The following is a 20180-nucleotide window of genomic DNA, read 5'->3' as shown; positions in this document are numbered from 1 at the left end:
ACTTAACTTTCATTTACTGATATCCCACCACCCTCGCTCATTAAAGATTCATGCCCATCGCCACCAAAGCCTCTGCTGCTGCTTCTGTTTTTTAAAAGGTGAGCACGACATTTAATACCTAAAGTCCAGCTGAAATTAAATTGCTTTTTTTTTTGTCTATTACAGCATAAATATCTGCTCTGTAAATCACTTGTCCTGTGTTTGAGAAAAACATGTCTACTTTACATTTTTTGGTTTTATGCGCCCCCTCGTTTTGCATTAATTCAATGGAGTATGGTTATGATATCTGTATATGTATATGTGGACCTGATTTCCATACAGTCAGTCAAAGCTTAAAGCTGTAAGTGTTCACAGAGTAGACGGTCACACTGAGACACACAGCTCACACAACCTGCTATACAACACTGAACAACAACCAACACTGGCTTTCCTAAAGTCTCCTGATCCAACTTACAAACATGAACACGAGTTGTGCTGCACCTCAGCTTGTTGAACGAGCCACCAACAGGGGCGGAGATAAAGACTGTGCAGGAAGTGTGGTCACACTGGGGCCCATGGGTTTGGGTGAAGGGGCCTCTAGAGAGCAATATGTTGAGTGCAGAATGTGCCTTTGTGAGTGATTCAGATTGCCACCTTGGAAATACGCCTGTGTTTGAAATGTTGAATTTAAATTTTTGCCTCTTGCCATACCTCCTCAAAAAGCCAAACTCGCTTCATTTCTGTTTGTTTTTTTTTGTAAAATAGTCATTAACAATCTTAAACAGAATTATGAACAAATTTTAATAAAATTTAATACTGTTTATTATATAATTTATATACTTTTATATAATTCATTAATAACTCATTTTGTATTTTTTAATCACAGATATGCAATGATGATCGCTGGGTAATGTGTATGTTGTCCAATGTTAAGTCTCTATTTAGTCATGTGATGAGATGATACATTATATACTGGCTACTAGGGATGAATAATATTGGATTTTTTGCCGATACGTAACAGCTCATTTGGTAACTGATACTGATATCTATGTATTTATATATCCACTTTTTTCCACACCTAATTTTAGTGATCATCAAGTCTCTTCTGTACTCTTATTGTGACGGCCCACCATCAGATGGAGACATGAAATAAATATTTTTCAGTGTATGGGATATTCATTCATTGCAAATGAAGGAAAAAAATGTTGGCCAATTCTATTCATTATAAAGCCGATATGCAGATAGTGATGATGCACCAATATTATCAGCATGTTGGCCAATTCCAGTATTTCATTTCAAAGCTAATATCAACCGATACTGATGACTTGCCGATATTATCGTGCATCCCTAGTAGCTACTTTACTTTAACAAGCTGAACACATCTGCAAGACAACTGAGCAGTCATGCCTATCCAACACAAAAGCCACAGTAGGAAAAGAGAGAACATCCAACTGTAAAGTCCAACCAAACAGCCACCTCTGAGGCTTAAAAATGAAGCCAACACGCAGGTGCCACAAAACTGCAATTCCTCTATTGGCCACTTGAGGCTGACTCCAAAAGCCAGTAAATCCCCATAGACCTTCATGTTAAAATGCCCAACTTTACAGCATAAATAAACATTAACTAATTCCTCTGTACATGACAACTGCACAGGGGAGGAAATGTTTATATAAATCACACCATTAAACATTATTAGTAGGGGTGTAACGGTACACAAAAATCACGGTTCGGTACGTACCTCGGTACACAAGTCACGGTTCGGTTTTTTTCGGTACAGTAATGAAAAAAATACTATCTTTCTCTCTTTAACTATTAAATATCTTTTACTTATTGGTAACCTTATTAAAACATACCATCACAGCAGTTAACTCTTTTTACACAATTTTTGAATGAAACAAATATATATAAAATCCTGCTTTTTCACATTGTTTGAATGAAAATAGAAATATAAAAGTGAAAAATAAAATCCTGCTGTTTTTTTAACACATTTTTTGAATGAAAAATATAAATATACATTTCTGCTTTAACAGTTTTACTCAATTAAAATAAAAAGTATAGTGCAGCTGGTCAGCTTTAAAGCCTGCTCAGATTCAGTTTTACTAGGAACTTACTTAGCTTTCCCACTTTGTTAAAGTGCAGTAAACAAAACATGCTTATATCTAAAGTGCAGCTTAAACAATTTTACTCAACTCCAATGGCGTTGGTTATTTCTTTAGCGCGATGGTCAGGGAAACGCTCTTTCTTTTTAAACGACGACGATATCGTAGTTTGCACCAGATTGCTTTTTCTAGTCGTGCCGGTTAACGTTCAAACTCGGGTGGTGTCGCTTTAGATGCGTTAGCATGTTAGACGTGTTTCCAAGTACATACCCGACCGCTGTTCTGCAGTGTCGGCACACTGCTTTTGTCTTGTCCACTTGTTTATTTCCATCTTCGTATTTTACCCTGAAACCAAAGTGTTCCCAAACGGAGGACTTAAGGTTTGCGGGTGGGTCTTCAGGTTCGTCAGGCTCACTTGCCATGTTGTCAAAATGCGAGAATGCGCTGCACAAAGTGAAAGCGGAGATTTACGGTCGGACTCGGTCCGTCACTCAATTATGTCCGTCGGGGAACTAGATATTTTAAATGGTTCGGCTCGCAAAAACGGAATTAAAATAAAACAAAATAAAATAATATCCTGCGCCCAATAATTCGGTACAGGGTCGTGCCGAACCGAAAGTCGCGTACTGAACGGTTCGACACAAATACATGTACCGTTACAGCCCTAATTATTAGGGCTTGAAGTTACCCATAACTAAGGGCGTGGTCGCTTTGAGTGACAGGCTGTCTGTTACACATCTCCACAGTCTGTAGCCCATTTTACACAGAGATCACACTATAGGGCCGCCACAAAGTCCCTTCTTTGCTTCGCCTTTGCATTTTCACACACAACTAAACAACAGCGGCATCGTACCACTCCAGTTTGTGATTTTAGATAGTATGTTAGCATTCCAAAAGCAAAAGAGCTATGACGGGCTAGACATGTAACACGATAGCGCTGGCCTCTAGTGGGACATATAACATACACATCAGCAGAGCTTTATAAACAACAACAATGGCATAACATGGTAAAAACAATTATTAATCTCATTGCTTTCCTAACTTCCTTATCTTTGAGTTAGCTGCTACTGCTACCAGCTACTTTTTAAATCTCCTGTAGTGGGTCACACATGTTACACATTGTCAAAATGTCACACCAATGTCCCATTCTGCCGGCTGTCCTGTTAATACAAACATACGTGGACAACTCTGTCCCCTCGTTCCATGATTAGGGCTGAGTATCACCACTGATACCCTAAATCAATTTGATTTCGATTCACAAGATCCTGATTTGGTTTGACTTCCAATTCAATTCAAAACCGATTCAATTCAGGATATTTCATTTACAATACCAATTTTTGCTAGAATCTGAAAGAGATTCTCAGAGAGATAAAACTGTCAATTTAACGATGAAAACTATCGGCATGATTAACTGGGTTTAAGCACATCCATGAGAAAAGCGTATATCAAAAGATCAATCTCAGATTTTATGAATCAATATCGGGTCATTCAAATGACGATAAATTTGAACTGATTATTTTAACTCAGCCCTGACTGTGATTCAGTCCCTCCAGAAAATCGCAATCTTGCGATCACAATAATTAACGCAAATTCAAATTGCGGGGGCTTGCAAAGTCCCACGATTTTTCCGCATTTTCCGGCCAACCGGAAGTCGTCATGCATGCGATGTCATTTGAAAAATTATCAGACGCGTCATCAAATCGCGCTAATGGCATTGCAGTATGGAGAAACGCTCTGTACTGACATAAGAATTTGCCATGTTTAAATGCATACAATATATGTTGAATGTATTAAAATGTTATGTTTACTGAAGATGTAGCTTACATGTTGTTTTACAGTCACGTTGTCTGGTTTGAGAGCTACAATATTCACTCAGGATTTTTTGCAACATTATTGGAGTCCATGTTTTGAAACTAATTAAATAAAACTAAAGAAGAGAACTATAAAAAACATTTGTAGCTATTTTTGTAATGTTCAATATGATTATTATAGCAAGTGATTACATGACTTATTTTTTGGAGGTAAAAAAAAAAAATCACATATTTTTTCTCCTTTTGTCATTTGCCGCAATTTCCCACAAAAAAAAAAAAAAAAAAACACCACACAAAAATGCAGCAATTTTTATCACAATTTTTGACAAAATTGGCCGCAAATTTAAGGGGGGTTTTTGCCGTGAGATCCTGGAGGGACTGGTGATTGTACCTTTTACATAGAACAGCGAGGCAGCATAACAGCATGAAATTCCCACCTTGAAAAGGCAGTGTAAAAGGTGCTTATGATTCAGATCCACCCCTCGCTCCTCCACAACTCTCCCCTCTCATCCAAACATGGTCACTTCTAGCTCCAAACATCCAAGCTCCCTAACTAGCGGGAACTGTGGCCTGCCGTAACTACCTCACACCACCAAACAAACACTGACTGGTGCACAGTGCACTGCTGACATCAGTTTGCAGGCTGGATACTGAAGCAGCTGCTCAGCCGCAGCACATTTAACAGCAGGTAAACATATCTGCAAATGTCACATTTAGACGCTGGTGTGGTCTTTACTCTTTCATGTCAATAACATCATGTTGTCTTTCTATGTGACTCGTTGCTTCATCACAAGTTTGTTTACTTTGGTTCTCTGTGGTGTAACGACGGCACACTGGCAGCCCACCAGCTGCTGTCAGTCAAACACAGACGTGCCCCTCCATCCAGATGACATGAGAAAAATACTTCTGATATTTCCCTGAAGACTTTTTTTCTTACTTTTAATAACGGAAAAATTATTAATAATATATTTGGAAAAACATATTTTTGACAAAAAGAGATGACTGAATGTGACTTTAATGCTGTTAATGGTTGCTACTGAAGAAATGACGGCATTTGTTAATGTTTTGCTTCATTCTTTTACATCCACATTACACTTAACATCTAATTATGGCGACACAAAAACACAATCTGGTTCTGTTTTGTTGATTCGTCCACATGTTGTAGTTTGTGAATGTTTTATTCTCTTAGTTTCTCTGTATGCTGTGCTGTTACAGGACTCCTTTGGAAGAGAGTGCTGTTTATCTCAGCACAAGTCTCCTATTAAAATACTGAAAAGCATAATAAATGATACAAAACTGACTTTCCATAACAACTCAACAAGTCTAAAATAATAGATCAGTCCTCGGGTATTAAAGCAGAGATTTTACGGAGGCGATGTAGAAGACAGAGGAGCTCTCAAGACAGAAAACAGAGCAGGGTCTGTTCTTTCCTTCTCTCCTCACTCCTCGGTGGGCTGTAACATCTGCTGCTCAGTGCAGTCGACTACACCGAAACTGCAAGTGTCTGTGACTGGATGGGAGGCATTTCTCGCCCGTACACAAGTTCTGAGATCAGTACCCGAAGGGCACAAATATATTTAACCTCGCAACTAAATTTAACGTCTTTGGCTGCACGATGGCTATATTGGGAAGGAAGAAGAAGTCAGGCTTTCTGTGAGCCCTTACCCTGCGCCAACACACTGCCTGAAACACTATTTTTAGGCTCTTATTGTGAGATTTCGATATCTAACGCCAAGCATCAGACTGCATACATAGCGGGCCCATTAATTCAGAGGGGGCGAGGGATGGAGAGCCTTCTAAACTCTACAAATTCACATAACAACAACAAAAAAAAATTGAGGTTATGATCTTCAACCTTGGCTATTTTTTCCCATGTCACAGTGATGTTTAAGGGGAGCTTTGAATCATAATATTGTACCTAACACAGTATTTACCGAGAGTGTAGGTGACTTACACCATCTGTTTATAAAGCAACAGGCTCAGGCAGACACTCTGCCAGCAAAAAGGCACAAGGTCCCCGGGCTTATCTCGGTAGAGGTGTGCTGCTGCTCCTCGGCAGCAGCGAGGTGGAACGATAAACATAATTAAATTGAGTTGGATTACACAAAATGGATCGGATCAGTTGGGAAGGCGGAGAAGCTAATCCAGTGCAATCCACTCTATAGAGGTGCCAAACCACACAAAACGACATAAATAAAGAGGAGGGAAAGGGAAGCGGTGGCTGTCGCGGGGGGAGATCAAGGCAGGGGCACAGAAAGGACCCCTTCAAGTAGAAACCAGCTGCAAAGTCAAATATTAACTCTAATGGTGCAGTTTAGTGCAGAAAATAAGACACTGGGCTGGAAATACTTTTCATTCTCTGCAGAATCTGAAACCAAAATAAAACACTTTAATCATAAAAGGATGTTACTGTACGTGTGTGGAGCGCAGAATGCGTTTGGAGAGCTTCCATAGAGTCAGAAATTAAAAAGCAATGATTTTACACCGCTCCTATTTTTTGAGGAAGCGGGAAATCACACTTGTTTTTCATCGCAGCAATAATTACAGTGATTTAATGATGCCTCTCACCTGTGTTTTAGTTACAGAGGATGACATTGAGGTTTATGGGATAAAAGGGTCAAGAGCAGCCGGGGAGTTTCTGTATTTTCTTTTAAGACATCTGAACTTTTTTATTTATCACCAACGCATCTACGACAGCACTCCCATAACTGCTTTTTTCTTTCTTTTCGATTTCAACTCCCATTCAATTCCGCTCCTCCATTTTTTGTCCCCCCTCCTCAGATTGCATTTTCCCTTTTGTAACTGACTTTGGTACAATCCCCTTACAAATAACCTTTCCCTGGGGAAAGAGACTCTTACGTTCTCTACAGCCCTGCCAACCCACTCCTAGCCTCTCCGTCTTTCCCATCCCCATCTCCCTTTGTCTCTCGGCCTCAGGCACAGTAAACACATTGATACAGTCCGAGGGTTTATTCTGCTTTTCAAACTAATCCAGTGTAATCCTAGTCTGTCTGCGTCCTGTCTTGGGCAGCACTGCGGAGCAAATTATCATCCAATAAAATGAGGATTAATGGATCTGTAAGTGATGCAGGGAAGACTAAGGCAGAGGCTATAACGCTGAGGTGACGATACGAGCTGCTCTCAATATCCGTACTGCCCTGCTCCCAAATTAAATGTGTCATAAGCACCCAATTTAAAAAAATGTCAAGTAGTAAAAGTTGGCATTTAACATCAATTTGTGTTCGTCTTTACACAAATTGTAATTTTAATATTCTTATATGGTTGGTCAGGTTTAGATGAGTGTGGATGCCCCAGCCTGACAGCGCCCAAAGGCTCCTGCCGGGTTCGGATAAATATTTACTGATGATTTTCAGGTTCTGGTCGGGTTCGATCAACTGTTTGGTCAGTGGACTTTCACGTCTACATATGACACACCAGGTATCCTGGGTGCGTCTTCTTCTTCTGGGACGCAGTGTAAATTTACACTTGTTAAATGCATTGAGTCTCAGGAAACACATACAAAGTGTCTTTTTCAAAATAAACGTACATCCAAAACATCTCGTATTTACAATTATTTCCTTATGCAACAAAAGTACGTGGCTAGGTTTAGAAGAAAATATCATGGCTTCACAGTTTGGCTCAACATTCATGCAGGAAGCGAACAGTCTATTGTACAAACTTAGGTTCAGTACACTACTGAATGTATATGTACCATCTTGTTTGAACATACTTAGTGTTTATAGTAATGTTTAGATGTTCTGGTATCAGGTATTTCCACTTGTCTGCGCAGTTCAGGCAGCTGGTGATTCTTGTGGTTTGGGAAAAAAGAGAGTAAGGGGGTTGAGCAAAGTGTAATGGCTGACTGATCTGTGATCGGACTTCACTAAAGTTATGAGGAAAACCCAGAGCATGTTGGACTGTTTCATTCCTTCCCACACACCAATGTCACTTACATGTGGGGTTGGGTACCGTTCATAACTGAACCGATACGGTACCGGTTTCCGGAATTCGGTACCGGTACTAAACGGTACCTTATTTCGGTACTTTTTAAAGTCTAAACTTCTCAGTTTCAACATTTTATTGAGAACATTTAGAAACAGTGCTGCACATTAACTTTTGTCTGCACATTTATTTTGTCACCATTGTTGCTGAGTCTGAGGTGCGAGTCATGCGCTCTCGCTCTGCCTCCACCTTAGGTACCGAAATTTGGCACCAATTCATTTTAAGTGAATCGGTACTCGGTAGTACCGACGTGAAGTTTCGGTACCCAACCCTACTTACATGTTGTTACTGGTGCCATTTCAAACTTAAGCAGCCTGGCGGCATGTCATGCCACTGCCAAAGGTACCTATTTGCGTCGATGTCTGATGCAAAACATCACTGACAGAGTCGCAGTATTTGACAAGCAAGGACTGAGAATAGGCTGATTTGGCCTATGACGGATCTGCTGTCTGTGTTGGGCTACTTGTTGTTCAATGCTGGGGTTTGTTATTAATGTGACACATTAAGGCTATTTTAAGTGGTAAATAATTATGTACGTTACCCTTAGCTAGCTTACAAGGGAGGACGTCAAACAAATGTCATCACCTAACGTTACCCAAAGCTTGGTGTGCTTCATTCTAGCCTTTCCAGCTGGCAACATCAGCAGCGCAAGGAACTTTAGTGTTGCTGAGAACCAACAAAACAGAGGAGGTCAATGTTGAAGCCTTCCACAGAGGATGCTAATCTCTTCCCCCATGATAATTCCAAATAAACCACAATTATTGGATTATTTAAAGATTTTAGAAAAGTTTATGGAGATGAAGACTTGAAACCAAAAGTGAGAAACAAATTGTATTAATCATAGCCTAACTGCTGTAGACATTGTTAAATCAATCCACTTATATGCCTATGAGAAGCAATGCATTGTAACAGTCATTTCTAAGCTGCCACCTCTGTAATCACAGCATACAGACAAGCTGTAACCATGATTCACCGTGTCCAGCTTTAGTCGGGTTCAGACATATAAAACAGAAAATGTGTCAGGTTTGGGTCGGGCTCAGTAACTATGCTCTCAGGCTCTGGTTCAGACAGAAATATGTGGTCTGAGCTGTGATCTCCTTTAGATGAAATGTAACAAATAAAAATTAAAAGCACCGTTTTGTCGTATTGGCACCTGTATCAAAACAGTATTAAACTTACCCAGCCGTACCCAAGACCCAGCAACACACATCTCTAAATGCTCTCCTTACCAGAGATGTGAAATATCAGCTTTCAGCATAGTCCTGCCTAAACAAGTGCAGTTTGCATTATTTAAGCTGCCCTGGCTGGCCACTTTAATTTGGAGTCTCCTCTTGGATAGCCGTCCTCGCAGACAGCTCAAGGCAGGCCCTCAGCGATGTATGGATGCAGGCGGCGGAGGAAAAATGCACATCTGTGTGGCATTTGAAAAATGAATGCAGCATTTATACCGGAGCAGCATGTTCAACATGGAAATCTGACAGTCTCAACATTAAATCAACAAGCTGAGCCCAGGGCGAGCTTTGTGCCAGGTGGAGACTATATCCCGTGCAATATGGTGAAGGGGTTGCATGGATGATGATGGAATCGCTTTGGAGATGCAAGAAAAGAGTGATGAGGCAACAGATGGAGAGGAGTCAATGTGATTGGTGACTCCTGTGTTTTTCAGGCTGACTTTTTTCTCAAGGCTTTGAACAAAAAACGGGTTCAGGAAAAGTCACAAGGCAATTGCATGTTGCTGAATACTAACTACTGTTCAAAATATTCAGATCGTCACAGTTTAGTTAAGACCGGTATGATATATGAAATCAGTCTTTTTTTCTTTAACAAAATATGCTATACTTCTCAGTGCATCAGTGTTTAATGATGTAGGCTAGCTTAAAAAAATGTCAAACTAGTTAAAAGTGAGGTCATATCTTCTCCTACTCATTAGTCATCTCATAATATGTATTTTTCTTTTCCAAAGTATTGGCTGTTTACACAACCAGCAAACACAAAGCACCATTAACATTCATTTGGAGTTGTGTGTTTGGCATCCCAGCTGGGTCTCATAGAAACACATTAAATGGATGTGAAGTCTTAACAACACTTAACGTGGTGGTGTGCGCAAAAGAAAGTCCATGTAGGGCGAGAGGGAGAGAAGGTGGGTGGGTCAAACAAACATGGACTTTCAACCAGGAGACCGCTGTTCTTTTCCTGTGTGAAACAAAAAGCTAACGTAAGATGTGACTGTTACGTTACCACGTTGAGTACTTACATGGGTACTTGCTTGGAAGTGGTGAATTTACAGCTCACAGATACTTAATACGACACAGTCTCTGTCTTTTGTTTGATATCTAGTGTCGGGAAAAAAAATGATGTTGCTCATTTCTGATCCGTCGTTAGCGCCGTGTGAAAACTTTATGTGAAACAAAAACAAAATGTCAAATATTCAAATTGAATGGCCGAATCTGATTCAACCACCGGAATGATTCCCAGTGATTTTCAGTGATTTCCAACTGGTGGATTACGCGGTCTAAAAGTGGGTCACGGGTCCATTCAGAATGGACCGCAAATGACTCGCAAAAGTCTTGAGTTTGTAAAAAAACACACTTTATTTTGAAGTAGAGTGAATTTCCAGCAAAGAGCTTTTATTTTGAAGTGCCGTTTTCTACTGTATAATGAGTGAATAACCGACAGCTACTTAACAGAGACAGCAAACTAGCTCGACAATATGGTCAAACGCAAGTACAACTCTGAATATATTTGACTGTGTGGACTTTGAACTAATGACTGAGGAGAAATCTGGAGCCGTGGCTGGACTAGTTGGGAACCGCTGCTGTAGAGGTTACCTTTGGGGTTGACAATGTCATATACAACACAAAGGTGCTAACTTTAAATAACGCTGTACGTGAGAGGAAGTTACTATCCTAGAAGGTAACCTTAGCCATTGTGCTGCTCCAACAAGGGCTCCAGTGTGGTTGTATTCCTTTCAGAAGCTTTATAATTCAGCCTTGAACTGCAGTATCTTTTTGGAGACCTATTAAAATAAATCCATCGTAATAAATTGGACACTGAATGTCTTCCGTAATTACTTATCTCTTCATCTGATTAAAAAGAGAGTCGAAAGATGTTTAACTTTGGGTGAAACAGTCCCTCATGCCTGTGAGCAGGACAAATACCACAAAGACTAAGGGCCGTAATATACTTGCTGCAAACAACGCAAACGCAACCGCATCATGGCTGCCACGCATGATCTGCGTTCGTTTGACGCGTCGAACGCACATCTCAACGCGCCACTCTGCTTCAGCCCACTGCTCTATTTCCAGCGCGGCTGGCGCTGCGAGAAAAGCCTTTTATGTACGTCTCGGCCGCCGTACTATCAACTCCGGTTGCTTAACGTTATTAAGTTTTTCAAATTTTTAATTAGACGATTTTGATAAGTTTTTCCTCTTCTTCTTCCGTTACTAGCAGTTGGCAACCGTTGCCAACTAGTGAAGGTACAGCCACCTAGCAGGCTGGGGTGGGAAATACACTTTAGTGTCGACGGTGCCGCTGCGTGCCGCTGCCAATGTGTGTTGGGGGGCGGCACTTGACGGCCACAGCGCCGCGCAGGCAGCAGTGTGTGTTGCACTAGGCCCAATCGGATGATCAGACCAGACCCTTCTTCTTCTTCTCATGAGATTCTTCACAATTTCCAGGTTATATTTCTGTTGTCTGCCCCAAGTGGTGACCGCCAGTATTGTGCATTTTGGCTGCATAGTGCTGCGCACGTGTTGTGTACGCGTCGTGTACGTGTACGTTCGATCAAGCAGCAAGTATATTACGGCCCTAACCGTCACAGAGGCTGCTTTCAGGTGGGAAAAGAAATGCTTTAGTGAACACGCTGTCTTATTGAAGCAACACCAGTGATTATCCAACTAATGTGAATCTGGTCAGACATGAGCATAACAACGAATATTAACAGCAAATGCTTCAGTAGCTGTTTGAGATCAGGACTTTTTGAGTTGTATTCAGGCTTGAACTGATTCACCGTTGATCAATACAATCAAATGTTGCTCTTCTTTAAGTTTATACTCTACGTAATAAATTAATATCTCACTTAAATGTGCTGAAACAAATGTGTGTGTGACACAAAATGGCCATTCATTATTTTGGCCAGTGAAAAACACCTCCCAGTCCCCTTGGTCGGTGACTCAGAAAGGTAATTTCGGACACTGTTCACCAGCTAGTCGCTAGCTGTGTCTACCTGCAGTTTGGTGCTCGGCAGGTAGTGTCAAATGTGTTTATCAGAGCTCTTTTGCTTTCTCTGGCTGGAGAAGAGAATCATGGGAGCAGTGAGAGTGAATCAAAGTGGCAGGGCAGAGAAAATCAAAACACATTTGATCCATTGTTCATGTAAAATGATTGATTAGCACAGCTTCAAATAGACACAGTACATGTCAGGCTTTTAATTGTTTATTGTATTTCTTTTTGTCCCTGGATGCTTTCCAGTTGTTAGACTGGGCCAATTATGCTCATCCAGGTGAAGCTAGAAATGACTGCACATGGCTTCCTTCCAGCTCTGCTATAATACATTTGATTACTTCTCATTGTGAACCACTGTGTCTGTTTGTTTACATGCAGAGGAACAGAGATGACTCATGTTAATATTCCTAGTTTGACATTTTAACTCTATTAAAGCCTATCAAGTGCTGTATCTGAGCGGGGATGGAGCTAAATCACAGCATCATCGTCTCATTATTGCTGCCGTAACCAGTGAGAACACGCATCCCGCATTAGCAGTGAAATCAATGCAGACACGTGACTCGTCGCGCCTGCAAACGAGGTGCCGTGAGGCTTTATGGCTGGGATCTGCCTGTGTTAGCCCTGGCCTACATTTCGCCCCTGGATTCCAGAGGGAGCTGCGGCGAGGCAGAGACACAGCTCTGCAAACACCTCTTAGCCACAGCGGCGCTCAGCAGCCTACCACCGCCTGTCTGAATGCAAAGCGGGCTGCCGGGGCTCCCCCGTATGCCCTCTTACAGTTCACTTGCAGGTTCACTCCATCTGCGGGTCAAATCACCAGTCAGCTCTCGGCCTCTGACAGGTCCTGGGCTGCGGCTGCGCCTCCACCTCGCTGTGTGGCTCAGCGTGTCGGCCAGCCGCAGATCCACAGATCATTATCGCTATCAAGCACTGTTTCCCCAACAAAACGATATCACTGCCTTTGATCCTACGCCAAAGCTTATTTCTGCTCACTTCTGGGCATTCTAACCCAGGAACTGCTCTCACTCGAGGCAAAACTCAAGCACAGCTAAAAATACCCGTCTGTTCTGTTGATGAGATGGAAACGTATGAATTAACGATGGGGTATCATCTGTGAAATAAGGATACTCCCCCACCTGCTCGGCCCCTGCCAGATAATATTTTTCTTTCGGTGTTGTTTTTCTTTGTGAATACACTATCTGAAGCTGTTAATGCAATGCAAACATCACGCTGGGCTCCTGCTGTGGAATACCCAATTAAAAAGTACTAGATACGGCGTGTGTGCAGCACTGAGGTTACGACGTCCAAACTGGGCCAGAGGTCCTGAAACATTCAGAGTGGGCCGCACGCCGCTCTGCACCCACATACTGAACAAACAGAATACATCTGGAGCAGGGAGCGACTTTACATTTTAAACACATTATTGTTTACACAACTTCTCTGGGAAATTCTCCCATAGATAATTTTCATTATACTGTTAAGCAATTCTGTTTTAATGAGAAGTCTTAACAGCTCACAATAATCATTATAATGACTTTTCATATTCCGTCTGCAGGATGTGGGAGTGAGACGGAGAGGTCACGTATATTCAATTGGAAATTGTGATATTAATCAAATCATAAGGTAATTCTCCTGCTTTCTGTAACACACACTTTAATCTAGAGCTGAGACACTCAATCAATTAGTGGGCAGAGACATTTTTATCAGAAGGAGCACAGTTCTGCGTGCATTAATGTAAGTGCACGACTATTTGAAATCAGCATTGATGGAAATAATCATGCCTCAACACTGGCTCCAGGAATCTAATATGTCCAAGACAAAAGCGTTTTAAAAAAGATTATCCTCAAAACTATCAACAATGTGAAGGTTTAATAATATTTATTATAGCTGCTGCGCAGCGATGGGTCGGGTCCGGGCATTTTTAGGCAATTCTGAGCAGCAAGCAGAAGAATTGGAAGACATTTAGGAATTTAGCAACACAATCTGCCTTTTGCATCAGCTGAGGCTTGAACTCACAACCTCTGAGACTAAGAATCAATTTCTATCTCACTGAGCTAATTAGTCAGTGACAATTCATGTGTAGCTTCACAAATTGACTAAGCCAGACGTGCAGGTTTAGCAGCCGTCCATGCATGGAAAAGCAGATTTCAAACCACTGTAAAAAATTCAGTTATCGAAACAAAAATCTGAAAATACACATATTGCATCTAGACAGCATGGAGATGTTGGTAATTTATGTTTGTAATGATTGATTTGCTTCATAAGTGAAAAACTGATGTTTAACTAGTTGAGCTATGTGCAAAGTGAGAAGCCTCAGATGGTTTCACACTGAAGTATTGACACTGGATCTTTTGCAAAGTTTGGTTTATTTTCAAGCATGAGAAGGCAGATTTTCTAGCAGGAGGAAGACTTGTAGATGCTGAACATCGATGAGTCAGGCTCAGGCAATTTTAAGCAATAAGCTGGAGCACAAGAAGATGATTACATTACAATGTGGATTCTGCTCCAGTTGAGGCTCGAACACGCAACCTTTGGAACCTAAGACGGTCATCTACCGCTCTAAGCTGATTGGCAAGTGGCAACTCAACAGTTGCTTCACAAATCTAGTAAGCCATTCACCGTTGTGTAGGAAAGCAGCCATCCGTGCATGGAAAGGCAGATTTGAAACCACTGTAAAAAATTCAGTTATTAAGACAAACATCTGAAAATACACATATTGCATCTAGACAGCATGGAGATGTTGGTAATTTGTTTGTAACAATGATTGATTTGCTCCATAAGTGAAAAACTAATGTTTAAAATTGCCATTTTTACATTGACTCCAATTGTTCACATTAGAGCAAAATTCAAAATGCTGTCAAAAATTCAGTTTTTGAGATAAAATTCTGAAATTTGCCACACATCATCTACCATGACTCTAGAATTTTGTCTTTTTTTCATGAACATTGAAGATTTATTTAGCAAGAATTTGCATGTATATGTTTACATTACCGTTTACAGTCAAACATTTTGATGCACTGTAGGCTAAATTTTTGATAAATCAAAAATCTGAGAAATGTAGTTTTTGTAGGACAGTCTGAAGATGCTCTGTAGCAAGTTTGGTGTCAATTGAGCAAAAATTGTGGGAGGAGATAGGTTTAATAGGTTTTTTATAGGTTTGAAAAAAACAGAGTGATGAACTTCATAATTTTTAATAGGTTTAAATGTACAAAAGTTTCTTCAGTATTGGGGCTACAGTTTGATGGAAGTTGTGAAGTTGTAGCACGTATGGTTGATTTGTTATGAATTTTCAAAATTTTGAAATTTAGATACTTGCTGTAGCGCCACCATCAGGACTATTGGCTTGAGTTTACAGCTGAGGATATCTGGCATGAGACTGGACCTTTGTGCAAAGTTTGGTGAGTTTTCACCCATGGGAAGTATGATTTCCTCGGAAGAAGAAAGAAGAAAGAAGAAGAATACCTAGGATTACAATAGTGTCCTGGCAGCTTAGCTGCCCGGACCCTAAAGACACTTTAATGTTTCTTTATATGCAACTTATTTTGGATTTTTTTTTATATAGATTCCAGATATCTTGGGGGTTGATATATTTTTGAGGAAGTTGTCATTGTGTTAATTGTTTGTCACCATGGGCAGTCAGGATGGTTATCAACCACAAGTGTCATGTATATATATATATATATATATATACACTGTACGGGCAGGCATGGTGACCACATTTAATATTTAACCTGACTTAACAGGGATCTAAATGTTGTCCATTTAAATTCCTCTATGGTTTGGAGTCACTGGGTAGGTGTTACTCTTCACAGAAAAACCTTTACCATCAACAATTCTGACAATCTTTTAATCGGTTTTGTGAAAATTTTATATGGAATATTTTTGCATTTTTGGCGGCTGTTGGTACGATGAAACAAGCTTTTCTCCGTATAGCCTAGCCCTCATTTGAACACTGGGACACCTTATAGAAATAAATTGATTAATCATAAAAGTAGTTTGACTGAAAAAACTAAATGTTGCTCAGAGTTGCAGCACAAGATTTTTTTTAGGTCTCACAATTGCTATGAATGATGACGAGATAAAATATGATGTAGAATGACTGTTATTCAATTCATTTGTGAGGTCTTGGCTGCATCACTGGAGTTACAGTGTAATTCCACTGTAAGGCTGCATTAACGCTAAATCCAGCACTGTCTTGAATATCCGCAGGGCTACGCAGCGTTGCAGCAGTGTCGCTAAAATGGTGCATTTGTGGGGGAGTGGAGAGTGCAACTCAGCAACTGCGTATTCGTCTTCGATAAGTTTGCTTATGTTGGTTTAAAAGATCTGAAAACTATTCTTTTGATTAGCATTACTGTCGGACCTTAACTCAAAGACACACGTGCCCCAGTGGACAAAGCGTGTGCTAAGCTGTTAATACATGCTTTATTTTTTTACCCACTATAATATTTAACAATAGACAGAGAGACTGTAGAGACTGTATTTCTTGTTGACGTGGACTGCAGGTGTCATTCTAGTCAGATCGCTGGTTACGTGATCGGCCACTGCAGCGTCACGTCAGCTTGTGTTTCTCCAAAAGTTGAATCTGTTTGAACTTTTCCTAAGAGTAGCTGCCTTTAGCAAAACAAACAGTGTTTTCTCACAGATTATTCTCTGATTTCTGGTGTCACGACTTGCTAGCACAGCTTGCTTGTTTCCTCCATTCTGCATTAGCGAAGACAACGAAAATATTCTCGTTTACTGAGGGCAGCAGAGCAAGTAACGGGTCAGACTGAATATTTATTTGACCCAACGTTAGACTGTGATTTCAAATCACAGTTACAGCCCTGAAGTTGAGATTTTTTGCAGTGAAACCACTGTTTCCCAGGTCAAGAATGAATTTTACGCTCCAAAAAATAACAGATAAATAATGTTTGGGAATAAGTGTTACTCTCAGCCCTGCTGCCCCACGTGCTGTAGAGGAGCGCTGATTCAATGTACATAACACATGCACTTCATGCCACCAGAGTTGTTTCCATACCTAGAAGCCCTTCATTAGTATGCTGCTGAGGATTTCTCATTCCATGTAGGCTGCTGGTCCTGCTTGTCTCTTATTTTGGCTTAAGATATTTCTCCAGCTCCCAGTGTCTGCTGCTGACTGCATGAGGCCTGTCACATGGGCAGAGATATGCTCCTTGCGGGATAAGAGCTCTGTGAATGGCCCAAACTTATCAAAGCAGCCCGCCCTGTCCCCGAGCTTCCAACACAATGCTCCCCTAATTTCTCCTGAATGGAAGTCTCTCCAGACCTGGAGTAATCTCATATTCGCCGTTTGCACGCAGTAACTCTAGTTACTCTAGCTCTGTTCCCTGCATCCCCTGCCAATTGCATAATCAAGTCCAGAACTCATCAGCAAGATGGCAGAAGAAGTGCTCTATTAAGCTGCATCGTGTTCCATCTGTTGTGTAAGAGAGAGATAACAGTATTTACAGTTTTGGAGTTGTGGCAGACTGTTTCGGCCAAATTTTGTGCACCGCAGAGTTCTGCTTACTTCATAAAATGTCACGGATTAATTCTGCCACTTGCGACGGTGTCCAACTGCAATCTTTGCCCCCACCAGAAATATCACAAACTAACTTTATTGGAAGCGTTATATCAAGAACTTGTGTGAGGTATTTTAATGTAAAACACAGGGGGAGCATTTACTCTCAAATCCCTTTTTCTCCTTCTTGGCTTGTCCTGCCTCCTGTTCAACGTATTCCATCATCTTTATTCGATTCAGGGGAATGACCAATATTTGCGACACCTCTACAGAGCACCTGCAGTGTGGATAAAGGACTTTAAAAGGAGACTCTGGCAAGGAAGTGGTTAGTAAGCGCCTTTCAACTTGGCATTAAGAATTCAGAGCTCCGGTCTTTCTATCAGTGAGAGGAATATGTGTTCTTAGACAAAAAAAAAAAAAAAAAAAAAAGACTAACCCAGATTTGAGTAACGAAACCAGCTGATAACAAAAAGTGCTGAGTGAAACGCAGCCTTATCTTCCTCGCACACTGGAGTGAATTCACCTTACTGTACATGAATCAGCTCGCTGCGAGATGCATTAACCTAAAACTGTTCTTTCAAACACGACTCGAATCTGCAACTGATACTGCCGAGGCCAGTACATCCATTACTCCAACATACACTGAGTGAGGAGACGACAGCGATTCTGATGGAGATTTTCTTTTTACACGTCCCTGCATTAAAAGGTGATCGCATACTGTAGGAAGATTAAAATTGGAATCTTTATTCTCTGCCACATTTTTTATAAGCAGCACATCACAATTATTTTATTAGCAGGCCATGTCAGGACACAGCAGGAGCGCCAAACTCTTTCATGTCAGAAACTGAATTTGACCAAAACCCAAACTAACATGATTAAATATCAGAGAGGACGATTTTTGTCTTGGTCATAATTTGAGAACTTCAAGATGTAATGATTCAGCTAATTTGATTCAGTCAATTAGTTGATCAACAGAATATTCATCAGCAACTATTTTCATAATCAATTTCGAGCCACTTTTCAAGCAAATAATTTCTAGTGCAGGTTTGAAAACTGTAAGGATTTGCTTCTTTTCTCTTGTTCTATTACTCTGAACTGAATATCCTCTGCTTTTGAAGTGTTGGCTGGATAAAACCAGCAGGCTGGGGACGTCACATTGGGCTTTAGGAAGTGGTGAGGGACATTTTTCATTATTTTTTGACTTCACTGTTTATCAAATAATTGAGGAATAGTCACAGGGTGTCTACAGGCGTCAGCCATTTAAATTTAAAGCTTTTAAGAAGTGCTTTTCAAGACCATTTTTACCGAATTTAAGACTTCATTTTTAGACAAATTGTGTTTTTCTTACAAGTATTCAAACACTGCAGGTGGAGGTAAAGAGTTGTCACATGCAGAGGTAGGTTTTATGTTGGAGTATGGTTATTAGAGTGAGTTAGCTTGATCTAGTTTAAGCCAACAGATAAGTGCAAGTGTAAAGTCAATACTTTTAAGGATTGGTTACATCAGAAATGTGGACTTTCACACGGAAGAGCTCGCTCGTTTTGACAAAAATAAATTAAAAAATGGTTAAATGACATCAGATAAACTGGCACAAAGTCAAATTTAAGACTATTTCATGACTTATAAGGGTTTATATTTATATTTTTTAGACATATTAATAGTTGTTAAGGACCTGCAGACAACCTGAATCTGCAGATTGATCAATAATGAAAATGAAGTAACTCTATATTTATGCAGACGCTTTCGAAGGTGTCAGAATACTGAGAGAAGTCATTCCGTTAAACGAGACCAAAGCATCATTAAATTTAAATCGCGCCTCACTTTGCAGGGGCCCCTCTGAAGGAGCCCTCCAGCTCCCAAGTTTTGGAGACACCAGGTAGAAGGGGCCACGGCTGTCTGAGTACAAACAGCTCGGTGCAGGAGCTGCATCTGGAGGGTTCAATAGAATTAGTTACAGTGCAGCAGGAGCGTTCACAGACTGCTGCTCCTTGTCTGTTACCTTTAAAGCCAACAACAGTCTGCCAGACTCTAGACAAAGCCTATGAGTGGTACTTGAAGGATGCACTTGGATGCTATAACAGTGCACTTCCCACACGAGGAGCTTCCACGGGTCTGCGTCTGAGGGAAAAAAAAAAAAAGGTGCAAAGAAAATTTCCGGCAGCTTCAAAGCAGAGATCTGTGCAACGGATTAATTAAAGCGTCTGCGAGTTCTGCTGCTGCTGCTGCTCCATCCTTCAATACTCCATTTCGGTCACGTCCACTTCTTCAAAGGAAGAAACACATGTACATTTGAATAAGAGTGGGATTATTCCAGCACATGCACCACAGATTACACATGTCTGCATGGGATGGAAGGCTGCAGCCTGCAAACTGCATGGCATGTGCATCCCAAACTTTTGCACATAATTGCATGTGTGCCATTTCTTTAAAAACAGGTGCATTTCTCTGTGCAAATATTTATTTTATAAGCTCTGTGTTGGATCCAAACAAGCATCACAATCCTTATTTAGAAGTGAGATATTCCTAATTATGATCCCATGCTCC

At 40.7% G+C, this 20180-nt stretch overlaps 1 protein-coding gene across 2 annotated transcripts in view; it reads right to left on the bottom strand.

The window, feature by feature from the left end:
- The window catches only part of khdrbs3 (KH domain containing, RNA binding, signal transduction associated 3), a 173047-nt gene that overhangs the window by 152098 nt on the left and 769 nt on the right, over positions 1 to 20180 (bottom strand). The gene's annotated exons all lie outside the window — the stretch shown is intronic.

This window comes from Epinephelus moara, chromosome 22 (assembly GCF_006386435.1).
Source record: "Epinephelus moara isolate mb chromosome 22, YSFRI_EMoa_1.0, whole genome shotgun sequence".
In the NCBI taxonomy this organism is placed as follows: Eukaryota; Metazoa; Chordata; class Actinopteri; order Perciformes; family Serranidae; genus Epinephelus; species Epinephelus moara.
The sequence above is the reverse complement of the archived record's forward strand: the minus strand, read 5'-3'. Positions and strand labels throughout refer to the sequence as shown.